This window comes from Octodon degus, unplaced genomic scaffold (genome assembly GCF_000260255.1).
Source record: "Octodon degus isolate 3935 unplaced genomic scaffold, OctDeg1.0 scaffold00097, whole genome shotgun sequence".
NCBI lineage: Eukaryota > Metazoa > Chordata > Mammalia > Rodentia > Octodontidae > Octodon > Octodon degus.
Genome location: NW_004524673.1, coordinates 8601409 through 8624391, shown reverse-complemented (window position 1 = coordinate 8624391; position 22983 = coordinate 8601409). Strand labels below are relative to the sequence as shown.

At 36.3% G+C, this 22983-nt stretch overlaps 1 non-coding gene across 1 annotated transcript; it reads left to right on the top strand.

The window, feature by feature from the left end:
* Positions 1-8970: 8970 nt before the first annotated feature.
* Positions 8971-9077, top strand: LOC111818607. Its single transcript, XR_002822559.1, has one exon. It is a non-coding gene; the product is annotated as a U6 spliceosomal RNA (small nuclear RNA).
* The last annotated feature ends 13906 nt before the right edge of the window (positions 9078-22983 follow it).

The window sequence follows — 22983 nt, the reverse complement described above, 5'->3', positions numbered from 1 at the left end:
TTCCCAGAAGAGGAATAGCTGGATTGAATGAGATTCCTAGTGCTAGTTTTTGAGGAGTCACCACACTGATTTCCATAGTGGTTATACCAGTGTATATTCCCACCAGCAGTGAAGAAGGGTTCCTTTTTCCCCCACAACCTCTCCAGCATTTATTATTAGTTGATTTCTTTATGATAGCCATTCTTTCTGGGGTGAGATGGTATCTCAGTATTGTTTTAATTTGCATTTCTCGAATGGCCAGTGACGTGAAGCATTTTTTATGTATTTACTTGCCTCTTGTATTCCTCTGAGAAGTGTATGTTTTTCTTGGATGCCCATTTTTGAATTGGGTCTTTAAATTTTGAGGCCCTCATTATTTTTAGGTGTTTATATATTCCAGATAGAAAACCTTTGTCTGAGTGATTATTGACTAAGATAGTTTCCAAATTTGTGGATTGTCTTTTCACTCTCACATCTAATGGCTCTAGCTCATGTTTCCAGAACTATATTGAACAGGAATGGTGATAGAGGACATCCTTGTCTTGTAACTGATTTGAGAGTAAAAGATTTCAGTTTTTTCCCATTTAGAATTACATTGGCTATTGGATTGTCATAAATGGCTTTTGTCAGATTGAGGTAGAGGCCATCTATTTCAATTTTCATAGGGCTTTGATCATGAATGAGTGTTGGACTTTGTCACATGCCTTTCATGCATCAATTGAGATGATCATGTGGTTTTTGGTTTTGGCTCTATTGATATAGTGTATTACATTTATAGATTTGTGTATGTTGAACCATCCTTACATTCCTGGGATGAATCCTACCTGGTCATAATGTATAATCTTCTTGATGATTTGCTGTATTCTATTTGCTAGGATTTTATTGAGGATTTTTGCATCTATGTTCATGAGGGACATTGGCCTATAGTTCTGGTTTTGGTTGAATCTCTGTTTTTGTTATCAGTGTAATACCTGCCTCCAGGAATTATTTTGGAAGCACTACTTCCTTTTCAATTTCATTGAAGAGTTTGAGGAGTATTGAGATTAAATCTTCTCTAAATTTCTTATAGAATTCAGCTATGAATCCATCAGGACCTGGACTTTTCTTTGTCGGTAAGTTATTTATTACATTTTCAATTTCATTGGCTGATATTGGGTTATTGAGGTTTTTTATATCTTCTTGATTCAGTTTTGATAGTTTGTACCTATCTAGAAATTTATCCATTTCTTCTGTCTTCAATTCTGTAAGAGTAAAGATTTTCAAAGTAGCTATTGATATTCTTCTGAATTTCCACTGAATCTGTAGTAATTTTGCATTTTTCATTTCTTATTTCTTGGATTTGAGTTTTTTCTTTCCTCTTTTTGATGAGGTTAGTAGAGGTTTATCAGTTTTATTTTATCTTTCAAAGAACCAGCTTTTTGATTCATTAATTCTTTATATTGTTTTCTTTGTGTCAGTTACATTAATTTCTGCTCTAATCTTTATGATTTCATCCCATCTTTGGGCTTTGGACTTGGTTTGCTCTTTTTCTAGAAGTTCGAGGTGCAGCATTAGGGTGTTTATTTGTTCTCGCTCTAATTTTCCTAATGTGAGTTCACCGCTGTAAACTAAGAACTGCTTTCGTTGCATCCCACAAATTCTGGTAAGTTGTGCTTGAATTTTCATTGGATTGTAGATATTGTTTAATGTCTTGTTTAATTTCATCTATACCTCATTGGTTGCTGAGGAGAGTGTTATTTATTTTCCATATGTTTATGGGATTTCTGTGATCTCTTTTGTCATTAGTTTCCAGTTTCATTGCACTGTGGTCAGATAATATGCATGAGATAATTTCTTGCATATTCTTAAGCATGACATATGGACTAGTATGTGGTCTGTCTTAGAAAGTGTCCCATGCGCAGCTGAAAAGACTGTATTCAGATGTTGTGTGGAACACTCTGTATATGTCCACTAAGTCCATTTATTCAAAGGTTTGGTTCAGTTCTGCTACCTCTTTGCTATTTTTTTGTCTGCTTGATCTATCTTTTTGAGATAAGGGGGTGTTAAGGTCCCCTGTTAAGATTGTGATATTGGTTATTAGATTTTTCATGTCCTTTAAAATTTGTCTTACGTAGCTGGATGCTCCCATATTTGGTGTATACATATTTATGACTGTTATCTCCTCCTCTTGAATTTTTCCCCTACCCAGTATATAATGAGCTTCTTTATCTTGTCTGATCATTCTTGGTTTGAAGTTTAGATTGTCTGTGAACAGAATAGCTACTGGATAGCTATGTGCTTTTTTGAGGTCCTGGATCATGTAGTATTGCTTTTCATCCTTTGACTTTGCCTATGAGTTTCTTTATGGGTTAAATGTGTTTCTTGTGTACAGCATATTTTTGGATTTTGTTTCTTAATTCACTCTGCCAATGTATTTCTTTTAATTGGTGAATTAAGACCATTTACACTGGTGGTTATAATTGATATGTGTTGACTTAAGTTTGTCATATTACTTTCCTACTTTTGGTTCCCAACATTTATCCAGTGGTTAATAGTTTGCTGTGTTTGGTGGGTTCTTTTCTGTTGTTCTTGAAAATGGAGGTATTTTGATCCCTTTCTAGAATATCTTTTAGCATTCTGTATAGGGTTGGTTTCGTCATCATGATTTTCTTTAGTTGTTCTTTGTCATGGAAGTATTTCACTTCTCCATTAAACTTGAAAGAGAGTTTTGCAGGGTAGATCAGTCTAGGTTGGAATTTGTTTTCTTGGAGGTTTTGAAGTACTTCACTCCTTGCTCTTCTTGACTTACTGGTTTACAAGGAGAAATCTGCTGTTAATTTGATGGGTTTTTCTTTCAGTGTAATCTGTTTCTTTTCTCTAGCAGCTTGTAGAATGTTGTTCTGCTGGATTTCTGGGATCTTGACTATTATATTCTATTGTATGTCTGGGTGTAGTTTTAATTGTGTTGATATTATTTGGAGTTCTGTATGCCTCAGTTGCCTGAATGTCAGATGGTTTCCCATATTTGGGAAGTTTTCTGCTATTCCTTCTGCCCATATTCTTTTTATGTCATGCCTATTAGTCTTATATTGTTCATCTTTGCATCATCTTGCAGATGTTGAATTATTATTTCCTGCACCCTAGTTGTTTATAAGAAATATTTACTTACTTTTTCACTAGCTGCAACAGTGTCTTCAAGGTCTGAAAGTCTATCTTCACTTTCATTCAGTTTTGCCAACTCATTGAGTTTTTAATTTCTTGTATATCTCTTTGAATCTACTTCATGCATTCTGTTTCTTTCATATATTGCTCATTCAAAATTTCCATCATTTTTCTATTCTCTTTTTTTTATCAGTGTCTTCTTTAGAAATGCTTAGTAGTTCTTTCATTGTAGTGATTTATTTTTTTTACCTATGAGATTATCTCTGATCTGATTTCCTCTATATCCTTCTGCAGTTGTTTCTCTACTCAGTTGCTATTATTTCAGAGATTTCAGGAGTGTGGCTTCCACTTTCTTCCTGCTGATGTCTCCTGGGTTTGTTCTGGGCAGACTTGGGGCCTGAAAATGCATTTTGCTCCTTCTTTTTGTCATTTTCTATTTCAGGAAGAACTCTTTATTTTGATTTCTGTGATACCATTTTGTGAAAGTTTTATAACAGATAGCTGTATCACTGGAATCAAACACTCTCTGAAAAGTCTGGGGTTTTTTGGTATCTCTCCTGTGTCAGAGATTCTTGGTTTGTGTGTATCCCAAGCTTTTGTCTTCTCTATTGATTGAGAGTGAAACATTGGTTTCCATTTGGCACTGTCCTCTGACCACTGTAGGGCTTTTGTGAAGTTATTACCCAGTCACCTCCCAATATTAATACCCAAGGGAAAATATGTGATTAAGATAGATATGGTTTCCTATTTACAGTAGAACAATTAGCATTACTAATAATAGCTACTCAAATTTATAAATTGACAAACTTTTGTAATTAATGGATTTGTACTTTAGACCATAGGAGCAAACATTACAGCTGTATAACCAAGCAAGTCTTAAATTGAGAATTTATATTTAAATTAGTTCTCTGAATTCTGACTGGGCATCTTCCCTTTATACACTTAAGAGTCTTCCAGGCAGACTAGCTCACCCTCGTTATGTGCTGCTAGCTCTATGTCCAGAGAACTACTCCTGTAGTTCTGTGAGTTGGTTGGACTCAGCTGGGCCCAACAGTATGGAATGGGTCTGCTGCACCCAGTGGCTTCTGGTCATGCAGCTCCCACTGAGGTGGAATGAGTCTCAGGACCTGCTTCTAACTTACTAGCTCTCAACCTCTTCAGAACTAAAAACTGAGCTAAGGCTATTTCTTTTTTTTAACTGTTCTGTAGTGTGATGTGATACCATCATTCAGCAAGTAAATGCAACGATTGGCTTTTTCTCTGTCTGGGTGGGTCTTCTTTACAAATGTTTTTAGCTGTCCATTTTTTTTTTTTAGAATTTCCTTTATTTGAGGAGAATTTCGCCGCACTGATTGTTTATACTCCCCCTCCTCTTCAGAAAGCTCCTCAATGCCAGTCTTTGTTGCTCAGCCAAAAATCACTGAAGTTTCTGTCAGCAATTCCTGAGTGTTCCTCCACCAATTCTTTAACATCACCACTGGCTACCTGCAAACATGGACTCTGCTATAGTGACAGTCTCATCAATTGAAGGCTCAGGAACAATTGAAGGCTCAGACTCCTCTGCACAGCCTTCAGAATCTCTCTACTGTATAATTTTAGACCATACTTTTTTCAAAATATTTTAGTGTCCTTTAATAGAGCTTATGGCCCAGGATTTCTCAACCCTACACAGGAAAGGATGTTGTAATGTTCCTTCTAGAACTCTATTTAGAAGTCCATTAGGAACAACAGTTTTTTTGGTGTGTAGCTTCTTAAAGTTAGCTAAAACCTGCTTGTCCATGGGCTGCAGTAGAGTTGTATTAGGCAAGAGGAACTTGCCCGAGAGCGATGGGCATTCTTCAGCCAGTTCTTCCAAATCTCATGGGTGGGCCAGAACATTGTCCATGATGAGGAGACCCTTGAGTGGTAAACCTTTGTTTTCTAGATGTTTCTAAACAGGTTGAAAGCCTCCCTGATCTACTCTCAAAAAAGTACTTTTCTTACTCAAGCTTTTATGTTAGATCTCCACATGACCCCTAGCCTATTCTTTATATTTTCTGAACGGTAGGGGAGTGTTAAACCAAAAGGCTTGATCTTGAGGCCATGACTCATATTGGCACATAGCAATAAGGGTAGCCTATCATTTATAGGCGGGGGCCTGGCATTTTCTTTTCTTCTTGTCAATATAATACTGGGCATTTTCTTCCAGAAAAAGCTAGTTTCATCACAATTGCTCACAATTGCAGACTTGATGAGAGCAAAAGCCATTACTCTGTGTTATTGTTTTGAAGTGATATGTCACTTTCAGTAACCCATATTAGCACTGATTGGTTTACCATGTCTAGTGACTCTGAACACCATTTCTCACTGGCACAAAATGTTTCACCATTATCACTCCTTGGTAATTATCCTTTTTTTTTTTTCCAAAATTTTATTGATAAACAGCAATGAGACAGTTTCAAATCAAATTGAAAGTAGTTTCAACAAATAACACACTGCATATATTCTTCTTAGTGGTTAATTGCTGTACAAGATGCGGACTTGAGATCCTATTTACAAACACCATTAGAACAAATCATTCTATTCATTAACAGAATGCAACTATATATCTATCCTAACCACTTTGAATACACAGATACAAAATGGACATTCATCTGTATACCCTATTTTTTCTAAGTTCCGTTATTGAATATTATAGGTGTGTAAACTCAGCAAAATATTCTAAAAGAGTCCAGTAGACCGTAATAGCGTTGGGTCTTCTGTTTAACTGGCAATGTCAGAAATTATTGACCTGAGTCCCCCACAGCTCAACATAACAGTATGGCTTTACTTCCTATATTTCGTCTTCATACTTTTCTACTGGATGGATAAGACCAAGGTAAAGCAGGACCTGTGCAATAAGAGTTGTAGCTATTTGGTCTGAAAAGGTCAGTGAAATCCCCTCAGGATTTATCCTGAGATCCTGTACCTCAGATTGTAGAACCTTTGTCAGTGCAGCCATGTGGATGAGTCACGGCCATTGCTTGGCCGGTAATTATCCTTTATGAGATCTGCATTTATAGTCCTAGCTTCTTCGTAAATTATAGACTAAAACTATAACCTGCCATCTACCTTTCACTACTAGCCTTCTGCCTCATCTACCACTGTTGATCATGACTTATTTGAGTAAAACATTTAGCAACACTAGCTTCCTTATACAAATCTTTTCTCTGTAAGATTGTTGAAATGGCGGATTTTGACGTGCTATATACACATTAGTGAGGTCAGTCACGTATATGTCACATTTCTCCACAATTTCCTTCTTTTCAATTGTGATTGCTTTCTTTACCTTCCCTTTTTTCTTTAGCTTCTTTCCTAGCTTTCTTTGGAGACCATTTTGATAGCAGTGATTGTAGTCCTTATATAAAGCACTGACTAAAATCACATCCACAAACATGTATCTGGGCTGAGAGTAATGCTTACATATGCTTTTCTGATATCCCAAGTCTTTGTTTACGACTAACTGTACTAGGGACTGGCTTAAGACTTTAGGTGTAAATTCTAAAATTCCAGTTTTCACCCAAGTTGTTTGTATGTGAAGCTGATCATAACTCAGTGGTCCACTGTACGTTTGTTATCAGATGAACAGATACATAGGCCCTTGGTATCCATAGGGATTGGTTTCAAAATCCACTGATAGGCTGGGCATGGTGGCACATGACCATAATCCCCAGCATGCAGGGTGAGGCAGGAGGATCACTGCAAGTTCAAGGCCAACATGGGCTAGACAGTAAGTCCAAGGCTAACCTGAGCTACATAGCAAGATCCTGTCTCAAAAAATTTAAAAAGAATCTACTAATATCCAAACCCACCAATGCTCCAGTCCTTTGTGTAAAATAGGGTAGCATTGCATATAACCTAACTGCATCTTCCCATATATTTCAAGTCATCTCTAGATTATTTATAATCTCTAAAGCAATGTGAATGCTATTTAGATGGCAGTCACACTTACATTAGTTAGAGAATACTAACCAGAAAACAAAGACTGTAAATCTTTTGTACAGAATGTAAATTTTTTTCTGGGCTATTTTCATCCAGGATTAGTTGAATGTATGATACGAAATGAATGATATAGAAAGCTGATTATAACATTTATGTATATAGAATATGGTCATGATGAATAAAATTTAGGGTGTGGTTGCCACGTGGCACACGTGATGCTTTTTCAGATCCTTCTATGTACACAAGTGTTGCAGGAAGGCATAAGTACAAAACAATACTTTAGGGTGTCGAGAGCCTCTGAAAAATTTTTATTTTAGAGATAATTCCACATGGATGCTTTTCTCCTTGTCTGCTATTGAAACTCAAACTACAATCAAATGAAAGTATTGAAATTCCTTTAATGACTGATTAATGGATGTGAATGTAGTTTCCAATCTCAGACTACTACAGACAGTGCTTTAGTAAATAATCATATGCATAAAACATCCTTCCCATGTGCAAGAATAAAGTTTTAGAAGTAGAATTTCTAGAACAACAAAAAAAGGCATGAATTTGTAATTTCGAAAGATGATGCCTTTCACCTGGGGTATAACGTTTCTGCAAGCAGTCAGGAAAAGGGCTAATTTCCATACAACATCTAACATTTATGTAATTTTATTGTTTAGTGAATCTTCACTTAAATGCTAATGGTTTTTAAAGGGTGACAAGGAAGCCATATAATGTATCTCAGGTGAGTTTCCCTTGTGTTAAAATGTCTTAGTAACATTAAGATTGTGCTTTTTTTGTTTTCAGTAAAATATGGACTCTTCAGATAAGTCAAATATTGATCATTTATTCTAAGCAAGTTCTTCCAAAATAGGAGATAAAGTGCCCATTCTCATTGTTAAATAAAAATAAACTTGTTCAACTTAATGAAAAGCTAAGTTTGCAAAGTAAGGAAAAGTTAATTTGAAATGCCTGTTTACAAAGCAATCCAGAGATTAAAAATTTTTTTTCCAGAAATTCAGAAGTGGCCTAGTTATTAGCTGAATTCTTTCAAGTACAGTGCTTGAATGGTGACAGTGCCTATTGTCATACATAAGAGTCATGGACTTTCATTTGTTTCCAACAGTCATCCTTTAAGAAAGATTATTTTGCTAAACATCAAATTGACTTTTTACCTGAATGAAATTGTAAGCTAAGTCAAGCCATGCTGTACTATTGCTTAGCACTGAAATTTTAATGGGGATCTCAAGTTGAGGTGCTACCAAAATTGTTTTTCTTAACACAAGAAAAAATTAGCTCAGATGATCTCTCTGATACAGTTTTGAGATATGAAACCAGTATTGTTGTCTTTACGTGATAGTTTTTCAGGGCAGTCTATTTTGAGGAGTTACTTGAATTTTTAAGACCTGACTTTACCTAGATACCAACTTCAAATATATCTGGTCAGTTCTGCATATTAGTAAAATAATTACATTTTAGACTACCTAAAGGTCTTTTGTGTGCATTGTATTTAACAAATCAGCATTCTAATTACAGTCTCAGGTGACACATCCCATCATTCGTACTTGCTCTTCAGAACCTAGTATAGAAAATTTTATTACTTTCTTTATGGTTTACTTCATTTGCATGTCTAAGAAAAATCTTAAATAAATTTTTCTATTCTCTTTGAGACTACATGTAAACAACATAATATAAAAATATAATTTTGGGGGGCCAGGGAGATGGCTCAGTAGAATAAGCTCTTCCCTGGAAAGTACAAGGGTCTGAGTTCAATCCCTAGTTCCACCAAAAATAAATAAATAAATTTAAAAAATAAAAATATAATTTATTATTACGTAAGTAGTTCCTTCAGCTTGGTGTTTGAGGAATATAGATTATTTTATTTTCTCCAAAGATGAATATTATATGCTCGCTTTGGCAGCACATATACTAAAATTGGAACAATACAGAGAAGATTAGCATGGCCCCTGCGCAAGGATGACACGCAAATTTGTGAAGCGTTCCATATTTTTATGCATTTATAAAGACTTGGCATATTAATCTAATCATACTGAAGTCAGTGACTAGTTTGCACTGTTTTGCATTATGTCAACCTTTTCTAGGGAACAAAAAAGCCCTACTATGTTTTTAAACAATATCAAGCATAAGTTAGCCAAGTACTGAAGTGGATATATACACTGCATGTTTTTATATGTGGCACTTTTATGTATTGTGTTGGGTTATTGTTCTAGATTAGACTGTTACATGCTGTGTTTGAGGCTGGGTTGTCATTTATAACTGGGTGTTTTATCTCCATTATTTATTACTTTTGATATATGGAATGAGCTGCGTGCTTTTATAGAACAATAAGAAGATATATTTAATGTGCATTTTTAAACAGAATAAGAACTGAAAGCATGAATCAATAAAACTGACTATAGTGGTCCAAAAAAACCAAAGATGAATATTATGAAAATAATATAGCACTTTGGGTTTTGTCCTAACTAATCTACCCAAAGTGCTATATTATTACTTTAATTCCTTATGTTCCATTAAAGACATTGCTAGGTAATACAAATGTAGTGTTTTCTCATTGTTTTTTTCATTTCATCATGGAGGCTTTATTTTCATTCTTTTTTTTTAAGATATGGATTAGGGGTGTTGTTTGAGATAGGGTCTTACTGTGTAGTTTAGGCAGCTTTGAACTTGCTATCTCTATGTAGCTCAGGCTGGTCTTGAATGTTCGCACCGTGGTCCTCAAGTCTCAGCCTCCCTAGTGCTATGATTACAGGCTTGTACCACCACACCCAGCATATTCATTCTGATTATTGAGTCTTACTAGTTTTCTCTCTGTTGTTAAATTATGAACCTTATAGTGAATACTTTCATAATGTAAATTATTTTCTAATGTAATTTTTATATGAATTTTATAAAGATGATCACCTTTCTTACCCCTAAAGAGCATGACAATATGTTCTCTATTCCTCACAAGAGTTTTATAAAAATTATATAATAGTAACTAGCTCCCTTTGATACTCTGAGTTTGTAAACTCCTTTTAATCTTTTAAGTAAGATTTATACAGTAATGGGAGAAAAATATCTTGAAAATACTTGGCTCCTGCTGTTTTTATCTAAAAGAACCTCTTTGGTTAATCATTGACTATTTATGAAAAAGACTCCAACTTTCCTGCCAAATTCATGAAGCTACTCAGATCTTAGGAGATGAATGTTGCATATCAAATCTGGAAACCCTTTTATTACCTAGTGCATTATAATACAGTTATCCCAAAAAAATCATGAGATGACAGAAGACATACCATGGAAAATGTCTTCATTTTCAAAAATGAGAAGCCAACAGATTTTACAAAATGTAGATTATCACTTAGTTTCCATCTAAATAATGTCTCTCCAAGGTTGTTTTCTAACTATCCAAACTAAATTAATGCCCTGTAATTCCTTCATATTGCCTTGGTTTTTTGAAATTATTCTTACCAACACTCATTTTCTTGTTTTTATTGTCTTTTTCACCACAGGGAGAGAAAGGGGAGAAAACACTATCGTTTTCAACCAGTGTCTCTTCAGTACTTGAAAATTGCCTTTTATACTCTAGATAATTTACAAACACGGAAAAAAATAGTAGTGAGTTCCTGAACTTGGATACCAATTCAAAAATGGCCAATTAAGTTGAAAGAATGGTTAAGAAAGTAATTAGTCTGTCAAAGCAGTGTGAGTTTGCCAAGACTACATGCCAGACTACCCAGGCATAATGGTATAAGTCTGTCATCTCAGTGCGCTAGGAGGCAGAGGCAGGAGGATCGCAAGATGGAGCCTAGTCTACACAATTCAGTAAGACTCAGTATCAAAAATTTTACAGTGACAGGAATGTAGGTCAGTGCAAAAGCCTTGGGTTCAGTCCCCCGTATAAAACAAAAACTCATATGCCAAACTAACCTAAATCCTTTTGCTAGAACTATAACATGTTAGAACAGATAATAGAATATATTGATTGGGAATAGAATTGTGCATCTTCTCTTTCTAATTTATATCCAAAGTAGAAAATACAAGCTCAGTAAAAGTATATGGAACTGTGCAATGTATGTGTGGATAAAAAGTCAAACAGTTTGTGTTCATGTCTGACTGGGCAGTACCCATTCTAACATTCTAACAAACTCCAGACTTTCCAAGTGATTGTTAAATGTAGAGATACCACTTTTTTCTATAGATTGTGAAGTGATTTTTGTGCTGTGTTGTGCTAGGGACAGGAAGACCGTGAAGAAAATGGGCACAGAATCTCCCTTAGAGCTTTCCAGACAAGGAAAACAGATTGAGAAAGCATTGCTGAGTGGGATTTACTCCAGTCAGGGTGATTACTGTTTGCTTTGGCTTCTTTGGAATGACATTTTACCTGGAACTAGGAAGAATAGGCTTTAACCAGATGAAAACAGGAAGAGGAAGAAGAACAGTGTAGGAGAGAAGCAGTGCTTTGTTCAGAGACTTGGTAGGAAGCCAAGGGAGCTAATAAGCTACAGTGAGACAGCATCAGAAGAGACAGTTAAGTCATACAGGGTCTATATACTTTGGCTAGAAGTTAGACAGGGGTCTGTGGATAGTCATCTCAGTTTCTGACAGGAATAACAATGAAAGAGGATAGCAGTGAAGAAGTAAAGAACAAGTATGGGAAGCTAAACTATGATTTTGTTTCACATTATTAAACTCAAAATCCCTCAGAGTTGCCTGTGTGTGACAGCTTTTTGTCACTGACAAAATTACTGCAAAAAGCAGCTTAAAGGAGGAAGGATTTATTTTGGCTCACAGTTTCAGAGGTTCCACTCAATTGCCAGCTCTCTGGCTCTTTCTCTTTAATCCTTCGACAAGACAGAAACTTGGCAGAAGAGCATGTAGACAAAAAGCTGTATCTCATGTCTACCAGGAAGCAGAAAGTAAAGAAAGAGCCAGAGCAAAGGGACTGGAGACAAGATACACACCCAAAGTCACAACTCCATTCCCAGTAGGATGCACTTTCTACATTTCCATTACTTCCAAGTAATGCCATCAAATCGTGGTCATCAATCAGTGGATTAATCCACTGTTTATGTTAGAGTCTTTGATTCAATCACCTTTCAAAGACTTCTACCCTAAATACAAGACTTTTGGCACATGTTTTGTATCTCAGCCATAAGGCTGGAAATGTCATGCAAGAGGTTAGCTAACCAAGTGTGGATCACAAGAGAGGTCAAAATTGAAGGCATAATAGTTATTGAAATTTTGATAGACCCATGTGACTAGAGGCCTGGGAAGACAGTACCAATAAGAGAATGTATATCTACTTCAGGGTACTCATATTTGGAGATTTCAGCAGAATGAGAGAAACTACTAAAGGAGTCAAGGACCATAGGCAGAAAAAGAAGTGTAGCATGAAAACAGAGAAAAGTGTGTGGAGACTGATTAGCTGTGCCAAAGGCTGCTATCAACCAAGATGAAGATGGATCTGAAATATTAGATAATTAATGACATTGATGACTTCATAGTTTCAGTGGACTAGTGAAAATAGATGTTGAAACATAAGGAGAAACATTAACAAGGGGTGACAAGACCTTTCAGAAATTTTTGCCAAGAGGGGTAGCAGAAGACAGGGTTAAGGGAGAGTTTGTTTTTTTTTTTTTTTTTTTTTTGTAATGGGAGAAATTGTCTTTATAGATTGATGAGAAGAAGTCCATAAAGTGAAATAGGCTAAGATGCTGCAGCATTAATGGGCAATGATTACAGAAATTAAATCCTTGAGCAGGCAAGAAAGGGTATGATTCAGAGTACTAATGGAAGGACAGCTATCATTCAGCAGGAAAGCAAGGACAAAATAGGTAGACTTGTAATTAGAAGGCTAAAGTGGGAATATTAGCTGGTTTCCATTTAATTCCTATTTTCTCAGTGAAATATAAATCAAAGACATTAGCTTTGTATATAGTATATAGTATGTATCAGATCCTTGATAAAGAAGTTAAAAATGGTCATCTTTGAGAGTGCCAGTAAATTATGGAGGGAACCACAGGATTGCTAACCACTTTGGAGAGCCTTCTTGAAAATAATTGTATATTTAGAGGGGGTAGTTCACGCAATTGTTTTTTGCTTTTCTTTTTTCCACCAAGGATCAGCTGTTTCTGAAGAAAAATAGAGAGGAAAACATGACCAGTGCTGTTCTTCCATGTGCATGAGAGAAAAAGGACAGGGGTTTAAAGGTCCTTTCAAAGGAGTAATTATTGTGATGGACTACAGAATCTAAACTAGCTAAAGGAAAAATGAGATAAGGCAAATGTTGAAGGAAATCTAAGAAGTGGGTCTTGAAATAAAAAAAAAAATTGTAATGTGAATGAAGAAATGAGATGCAATACACATAGTTTGAGATACAGAAGAGAACCTTCAGAAAAAAATATTGTAAATAAAGGTAAGGTATAGGAAGACAGACCATGGGTCAAGCTGGTGGGAATGTGACATTAAGGAATTTTCAGAGTGGCTCAGGGTCAAGAGCTTAGATTTAAATAAGAAGAAAGGAAAAAGAAAAGGCATGGGCTTTTGCTGAGTAGGATAAGCAGGTTTGAGGTGATGGAGTTTGACCTGATAGCCTGAGTGTTTGGGTAATTTCTTAAAACTAGAAGTATAGGGTCTGATGGGCCTTTCTTCCAGAGATCTAGGGTTCCTGTTTTGTATCTATTTGTTTGTTTTTTAACAAATGACAAGACCTTCTCTTTAATCTTTGTGTCCTAAAATATCAAAGCAATGTATAATATGGTCTTTTTTATACAATCTGAAACTTGTCTAGTACTTGAAGCTATGTGCCCAACTAATAAGGTCTTTGATAGGAAAATGAATATTGTACAAACATTGGGGAGAGAGTAGCACTCTGCACAATATCTTTCTTTTCTAAAATATTTTCTACTTCTTTCAGTTGTTCTTTTTTTCTGAAAGAGTTCCTGAACTTTTACCTTCTAGTTCTTATATTGTGAATTTTTTTTTCCTTTGGCATTCATGTTTATTCCAAGATTTCCCTTGGGCTCACAAATCCTTTTTCTTAGTATTATGCTCTTTTTTCAAGGATGCAAAACCTACTTTAATTTCCTTGTGGATATGTTTGGTTATTGTTTGTTGTTGTTGGCTGAGCCAAAATACCTAACACTCAAAATTAAGAAAGGAAAGGTTTATTTAGCTCACAGCTTGTGGAGGGTTTAGTCTGTAATCAGCTGGCTCTAAGGCAGGGTGGTGAGGCAGAGGGGCAACACTTTAAGGTGGCAGAAGATGGCAAGAGCACAAGGTGGTGGTGGGGAAATGGGGGAGAATAAGCCTCTTTTTTTTCCACCCACACCATCTCCTTACCCTCCTCTTTTACAAACTTAGGATGTTTTCTAAGTACTAGACCCTGGCTTCCTGCTGAGTTGCTTAGTAAACTTCTAAACTTTTCAAGTTGGCAGTGTATCAACTGTTCTATCCTAATAGAACACTAATTAGGATTTTTTAAATTCAGTATTATGTTATCTCTATTTCCTTCAGTGTTACTTTTTTCACTTACCATTTTCTGATTTGTATTTGATATATCCTCAAACACTTGGTCACCTTTGGTTATTTATCCATATTTTAAGAATAAAAATCTGTGTATTCAAAGTGGTTAGGATAGATATATAGTTGCATTCTCTTAATGAATAGAATGATTTGTTCTAATGGTGTTTGTAAATAGGATCTCAAGTCCGCATCTTGTACAGCAATTAAACACGAAGAAGAATATATGCAGTGTGTTATTTGTTGAATCTGTACTTCCGATTTGATTTGAAACTGTCTCATTGCTATCTGTTTATCAATAAAATTTTGAAAAAAAAGAATAAAATAATAAGCCAATTAGGATCTTTGTGTATTTGATATTGGATAAAAATACTCCACAGATCTCAAAATTTTGCAGGTCTAACACGCAAAAGCATGAGTTGCCTTAGTTTCAGACTTTTCCAACAATGCTTTTATAGCAAGTACCCTTAGAAAGCAGTGTGTTTCACCAGAATGAAGAAAACATTTGTTTTCTATCCCATATAATAATATCTTCATCCAAGGCAAAGGTCAGGTAGGTAAAATCCAGCTTGTAAAAATAAATAAATAATAAAATTTAGTTTGTCTAAATTCAGATGTCTTCCCTGTAATCTTCAGGTATCATGTGTCCAAATATGTAATCACCATGTGAAGACTAGAAGCTGATGAAAATGGTACAAACTGATTGATACAATTGCAGTGTGTAAAAACTGTCCCTTTCCTCTGATTGAGAACCTTATGTTTTCTGATAGCATCTATGAAATGGAACTCTGCTCCTGACTGTAAGTAGGATGAGGTCGTAGGCCTTTCATAGACCTTTCTTGATGTTTGGCAGAGCTTGTGAAGCCCAAGAGATATTTTTCCTATGAGTCTTCATGAAATGTAGTTGTGACTTCTTCAGTAATACCCCTATAAGTACTATATAAGCTTTAAGTGGTCATTTCTTACAGTAACCCTTATTATAAATCCAGAATGCCATAACTGCATTTAGGAAATAAAATAAGACAACACAGTACAAGTACACCACTCTCTGATCATTTCATTCAAGGCCAAATTTAGAAATATATCTCCAGGGGCCGGGGAGATTGCTCAGTGGGATAAGTGCTTCCCTGGCAAGCACAAGGGCCTGAGTTCAATCCCCAGTTCTGAAAAAAATAAATAAAATTAAAAAATTAAAAAAAAAAAAAAAAATATATATATATATATATCTTGAGATTCATAGTCAAATGAGTTTGGGAAACTGTGTGCTATGGCTTATGTTTAGATGTCCCTCACACAGTCATGGGGGGTGGACTTTTGATAGGTGACTGAATCTAGAGTGTGTGATGCTAGGATCAAGAGTGTGTGGAATGATTAGTAAATGAATTCACTGATTGGTTTGGCATAGTTCTGTCTAGAATTAAGAGTGTAAGTGCTACACCCACCCTAGCACAGGTAGTCTGCATACAACATAAGGGACAGAACAAGTACTGTCTTTTTCCTCTCTAGTTGCTTCTTCTGTATTCTGCCACCATAAACAGTTGCCCTTCTGCCTTGTGCCACTTTGCCTTGGAGCCAGTGGATTATGGACTGAAACTTCTACAAACTGGGAACTAAATAAAACTTTCCTTCCTTAACTTTGGGCATTGAGTATTTTGTCTCAGCAACAAGACTGAATTTGGTACCAGAAGTGGGATCATTGTTGTGGCTATTCCTGACCATGTGGTTCAGAAGCCTTTGAGACTGGCTTGTAGGAAGAGTTTGGAAAGGTTCAGAGATGTTAGCTGAAAAAGTAGAACTGGAATGCTGTAGGCTGTACTGTATGAGAGATTCTGCTCAGACCATAGAAGGCCATAAGACTGATAGAAATCTTGCCAGTAAGGACCATGCTTGGTAGGTCTCAGCTAGGAGGAAGGACTGCACTGGGGGCCATACTCCAGACAAGGTGTGTTATGGCTTGACAGAAAGCTTTTCTGCATTTTGCTCCTGTCCAGAGACTGAGACTAAGGGCAGTGGACAAATTAATATTACAGAAGAAAATTCAAAGCAGTGGAATGCTGAGGCAGTGGAATGGCTACTATTGAGGGCTTTTATCCATATCTATATTGAGAAACAAGAGCAAAGAGCCCAGCAGAATTATTTAAAACATTTTAAGTTTGGCTAGAAAGGATACTCCAATAAAACTGTAGACTGCAAAGATAGAACAGAGAGAGATTGACTGCTGAGAAGGAATAAGAGAATTGCCTAAAATTGCAAAAGTGGAAGAAAGCCAGAGGGCACCATGTTCCAGAATGGCAGTGGTCTAGAGAAATTGGACTTGGACTGCTCAGTGATTCAGGTACTCTATCCCTATACCAAGAGAGAGGGAAGCCTGGCTACAGCTACAGCTGGCAGAAGACTTTCTCATCTTCCATGTAGTGCTGGTTTTAGGTGCAGGCAGAATATAAGATTTGTGGGGTGAGAATGCTTCTATTCAGATTTTAAAAGAAGGCCTGGGAGGCAGATAGTGTGCCTCTGAAAGGGCAGTGGGTTAAGCTGTAACTGTGAAGCCAGAGGTGCAGTGGAGACCCCCGAAGTTAAGAGAAACTGGGAAACATGGATCATTTGAGGAGAACTATAAAGGGACCACCTTCCTAGATGCCATGAACTGAAGAGCTTTGCCTCAGCAACTTCTACTGTAATGGCTTTGCCTTGGAGTCAGCCATGTGGAACTATAAACAAATTAAACCTCTCCTCTTTTAATCTGTTGGTGTTAAGTATTGTATATTAGAAATGAGAAAGTGAGGTAATTCAGAAATGTACTTACAGAAATCCTAAGGTATAACCCTACTATTTATGAGGTGTAGTATGTTGGGCCCTTGGATATTCATACAGTGTCTCTAATTCCTTTTTTATTTTTAGTATCTCTAGTTCTTGTGCCAGCCCTTCAAAGAAGGTATTATTTTTCTCTCCGTTTTATAATGTAGAAACTAATATTGAATAGCATGACTTAGGATGTAAGAGATTCCTTCCCAAAGAGAAATAGGATCAAATCCTGATGCAAAACCAACACTTTCAACTGTACTTCTCAAACTGTGCATGAAAAACTAAGGACAAAATAATAGGCTAGATGTAGATTTGCAACCAGAAACAAGTATTTGATTCCACATAATGCAAATGAGCACTTGAGCCTCAGAATTCTATGGATGCTACAGAAATGATGCAGAAGGCAAGATCTGTTTCTATAAGTGACTAGATGATAAATATTTTGAGCTTCTTACTTGAATAAGCACTGCACAGAATAAAATATCCAGATACCTAATAAATTATTAGTCACCAGGAAAGAAAATGATAATAATGATACATCATTAGATGTAATGGCACATCATTAAAATGACACATTTACAATGAGAAGTCATCAAAATCAAATGACACTAACATAACACTAAACACCTATTAAAAGAGCCAAAATTTAAAAGGCTGTTAATATCAAGTGTTGACAAGGATGTAGTGCAGGTAGTGCTCCTCATACACTTCTGGCAGCAGCAAATTTGTGCAGCCACTTTGGAAAACTAATAGCAACTACTAAAATTGAATATACACTTCATTATGACCTAGCACTCTCATTTCTACAGAAATCCACCCACTGGGCTGGGGAGATAGCTCAGTAGAATAAGTGGTTGCCTGGCAATCGCAAGTTCCTAAATTCAATCCCCAGTACTGAAGAAAAAAAAAATGCACACGTGTTCATCCAAAAATATCCAAGAATATTCATTGAGGGAAGATTCCTAAAAGTCTCAAATTGACATTAATCTTAACTTTCAACTGATTGAAAAATGGAGTTCTGTACTGTACTGTAACAACTGAACATTAACATGAATGAATCTCACAAACCTAATATTGAACAAAAGTCAAACACAAAACAATATATACTGCAGTATAGACTTTGTTTATATAAAATGCAAAAGCAGGCAAAACTAATCAATATATTTATGTTAATCTAGAATGATGAGGAGTAATTACTAAAGTATGCATAACAGTTGTGTTCAGGGGTGCTGGTAATATTCTACTTCATGATTTTGGGGCTGACAGCATATGTGTTATTAGTTTCTGAAAATTCATCAGACTCTACACTTTATATATGTTATATTGCAATAGAAATAGAGTCTGCCCCCAAAAATGTATTCATCAGGAAAAGAAAAACTTCTTTAAATGTTTTAATGAAGTTATTGGGACCTCATGAGAGTAATACAAGGTATCATTGGCCTCTCCAATTACAAGAGGTACTCACAGTAGTGGCCATTAGTAATGTTCCTGACCTTTAGGATGGCAAACTGCAGAAAGTGCATATACCTTTTTTTGGCAGACTCTGTATTGCTAAGCAATAGTCTCTGCATCTGAATCTAGATAGTTGCATCAGTCTTGAACTTCTACTGAGATCAGCCTGAACCTCAGTAATTTGTAAGTAAAAGTTTGCTATCAGCCCATAGAGAATCACGTTTGCTTCTGTTGCTCTAGAAAGGACATACAGCCACCTCCTCCAAATGTGATATCAAATCATGAGTAGAACTAAGAAGAGGGAAATAGCGGAGATGCAAACTGTATCCTGGTTTCCACTGGAAATGATTTATGGTGATGGAATACTCAGAAAGTTTGTGACAACTATTAGTCTTACTCATTCAGTTTAGGAGTTAATTTTGAATACCAAATCTGTACAACTCACAAAACTGCTTTTTTGTAAGCAGTATGCAAGGTTGGAGCTCATGTATATAATTCAAGTTTTATGTTCAGGCGCACCTTGATTTGTCTGAGTCAACACTGACATAACAGTGATTTACTTATTTTTAAAGTGTTTTATGGGACATAGGAGAAGGAAAGCAAAACATCAGAGTAAGTAGTAAGAACCTTTCACCAAAAGAGCGATATGTGTCTTATGTTTATTTAATAACTTTGCCTGTTCCCAGTAAATTTTATATCACTGAGTGAAAAAATTACATAAACTGGGTACTTTTTCTTCCTGATATTTCTTTTACTAAATTGTACCAGTGTTTTCTGATGCTTAAATGAAGTCCTATTATAATGTAATATAATACTTGCAAACCATCCAGTAGAAATAAAAATAATAAGCACATCTTACTTTATCTTTTTAACTCTGAAAGCTGGAATTTATGCAGAAGTGAAGACTAGTGGGGATTTCCAGAGTGAGGTGTACATTGTCCTTCAGTCCTCTTCAATTAAACTTGTGATTCCTGTATATGTGTGCATTGCCTTGTTTCTTCCAAGCACAAATAAGAAAATTCATTGTCCACCCATTAATTTGTATTTGCACATTTATTGTATATAATGAAGTTAATTATGCATGTGTTTATAAGTGCATCTTTGTAATCACACAGCATTAAATAGCAGTTAAAATAGTTTTTGTAAATGAGCATCCATCTCAATCGTAATTGTGTGTTCAATTAATACAACAAAGTAGCACTAGAGATACCTTACTTTGTATCCCATAATAATAATAATTATATATATATATATATTTATGAAAGATGACATCCTTGAGCCCATTTTAAGGATTTTGTTATTAACTGATGGTAGTCTACATTAATATTTATAAAATATTCAGATTATTTTAGAGGAGTTTCCACAGAATCTAAGTGCAATTTAATTTTTTAACATTAAAAAAATGTTTGGTGGATTTAATGTCCTAACATTGGCACTCTAATTTTCAAAAAATAAGCACACTACCTCTGGGGCTTTCCAAGCAGAAGTTTTAAGTCCCCTAATCTTTTTTTGAAAATAGAAGGTGGTAATGTTGGAAATGTGCCAGGAGTAAACCTTGGTATTTCTCACAAAGTGCCACAATGAAAGTACCTAGTCCTACAAGTCAGTTCCTTTCTGTGAAATCATATCTCATCCAGCTTTCCTAGCTACTCATTTTTCCAGAAAGTCTATTTCCAGATTCAGAATAATATAGACCAGATAACTCACTATTATTTCATCCCTCATTGTGGCATTTCTATACGTTAGAGTTTTAATCTCTAGTTAACAATTGTCAGAATTGTTCATTACAAATGCAAAAGTACTTTTACCTCAGTGTAAATACAGTTGGTCCCTGACTTAATGATGGTTGGACTTGGGGCTTTTCAACTTTACTATGGTGCAAAAGTAATAGCATACTTGAAATTTTGAACTTTGAACTTTGTATCTTTTCTGTGGCTAGCAATATATGATGTCTCCTCTCAAGATGCGGGGGTCAGAGGGGCCAGGGAGATAGCTCAGTAGAATAAGTGCTTGCCCGGCAAGCACAAGAGCCTGAGTTCAATCCCCGGTTCCTTAAATAAATAAATAAATAAATAAATGATGTGGGGTTCAGCACACAGCCTCACATCCCTGTCAGCCAACAGATTTCAAAGGGAAATGACCAGTACTCTATAGTGGACTATAGAGCTAATCTATTACATTCAGAAGGTTAAGTGTATTAATGCATTTTTTATTTATAATATTTTCAACTTTGATGGGCTTATCTTGATGAAATCACATCAATCAAGGGGTTTCTATAATTTAAAAATGTAAAATAAAATTATTTATTTTCTCTTCTGCAACTCACACCTGCTGGTAAATGTCAGGCCTGTGGGTCTTGAATGCCAGCTCGGCCATGTATTGACATGCAGTCCTAGGCAAGTTATTAACCTCTCTGTGCCTCTCTCTTCCTCATCTGTAAAATAAAGAGTAATGGTATTTTTCACAAGGCTGTTGTGATTATTAAATGTGATTCTTTAGTATATGCAATTGTGTTTGCTATTATTTTGTCCAAAAACTTCCTATTTTTATATAAATAAAGTAACATTTATGATTGTTGCTTACAAATATGAGATATTGTTCTGTAACTCACTACTTGTACTTACTAAGTTGTACATTTTCCCCAAACTACTTAACTTTCTTAAATAGTTGCATTGTGGTTCATAATATTTCCAACCATTTTTCTATTCTACAGTCTTCTCCTTTTGTGGTTTTAGAAAAATGCTACAGTAAACATTTTTGTACCATAAACATCCTCGTGCCTCTCATATTATGTGTTGGTATATTAGGTTCCAATATATGAATTGCTTCATTGAAAGATATTTGCATTTTTTATTTAAGTCAGCCCCCCAGATAAATTATAGGTGCATTTTTGCTACCACTAAAAAAAGGTAAATACATACAGGTGTGCGTATATGTGTATACATATTTATATATACAGGGATATATAAAATATGCTAATAGTGAAGAAAAATGAAATTCTAAAAATAAATATCCAAAGAACATAGGAAAAGGAAGCAAATGGAACAAAGATGGAATGAATAGAAATCAAATAGCAGGCTTAAAATTCACCAAATATATATAATTACATTAAATGTGAATGGTCTAAATGCTCTAGTAGGCAGAGATTACAAAACTAGATAAAATGAAAACACAAGACCCAGTTTATGTTGTTGCTTTAAACAGGTGTAAGCAAGATAAAATGTAGCATGTACATGCTGTTATAAGAAGGTGATGTGGCTTGGAACAGACGTCAGAACCTCAAATTTTACCATGAATGAAGGAGGGCATGTAATAATGATAGAGGGGTCAATTTATCAAGAAGACGTAATTCTAGATTTGTTAGCTTCCAAAACATGGGGAAGGGGAGGAAAAATCAACAGTCGTGGGAAATTTTTGTACCATTTTCTCAGAAGGAGTGAACAGAAATACTAAGATATACAATGACGTAGGCCAAAAGTAAGGCAAGTAGACAGCTGTGGCACTCGAAGAATTCAAAGGGAATACAGTATTTGCCTGGGCCTGGGACAAACATAAAAACTTCCCTACACACGAGTGGGCATACCTGTGTACTGATGACGTGCAGGAAGACAAAGCCCTAGCAAATATGACAAGAGGCAAGTACAATACAAAGCCAGACGCCTGGTTCTATGTCAGAAAAGGGACAACGTAGAGTTTGGGAGCAAAGGTCGACTCAAGGCTGGTGTCTAGTCGAGACCTGAAGAGCTTGACAGAGCCTAGACAGACAGACCGCAGAAGGACAGGAGGAGAAGCAAAAGGAAGGGGAGGGGGAGCCACTGTGAAGAGGAGACCAGCACTGTGTACAGGACTGGCCTATGAGGTCACGTCGTGGACGGTTTATCCTGCCGGTCCTTCAGCTGTAGTCAGTGAACTCTTCAGGGCAGCGCCACCTGGACAGCCGAGGGGAGGGGACCCGCGAACGCTCCTGGGCGCCCCACCCTTCCCTGCTGGTGCGCAGGGGCGCTCAGCGGCTCGGGCACCATCTGGCGGACGCAGTGCGCCGGCCAGTCCGGGGGCGAGGGCGGTGCAGGGCGGCGGTGGGGGTGTAGGAGCCCGCGGGGCGGGGCTGGCCGCGGGCTGCGGCGTCGGGGCCACCGAGCG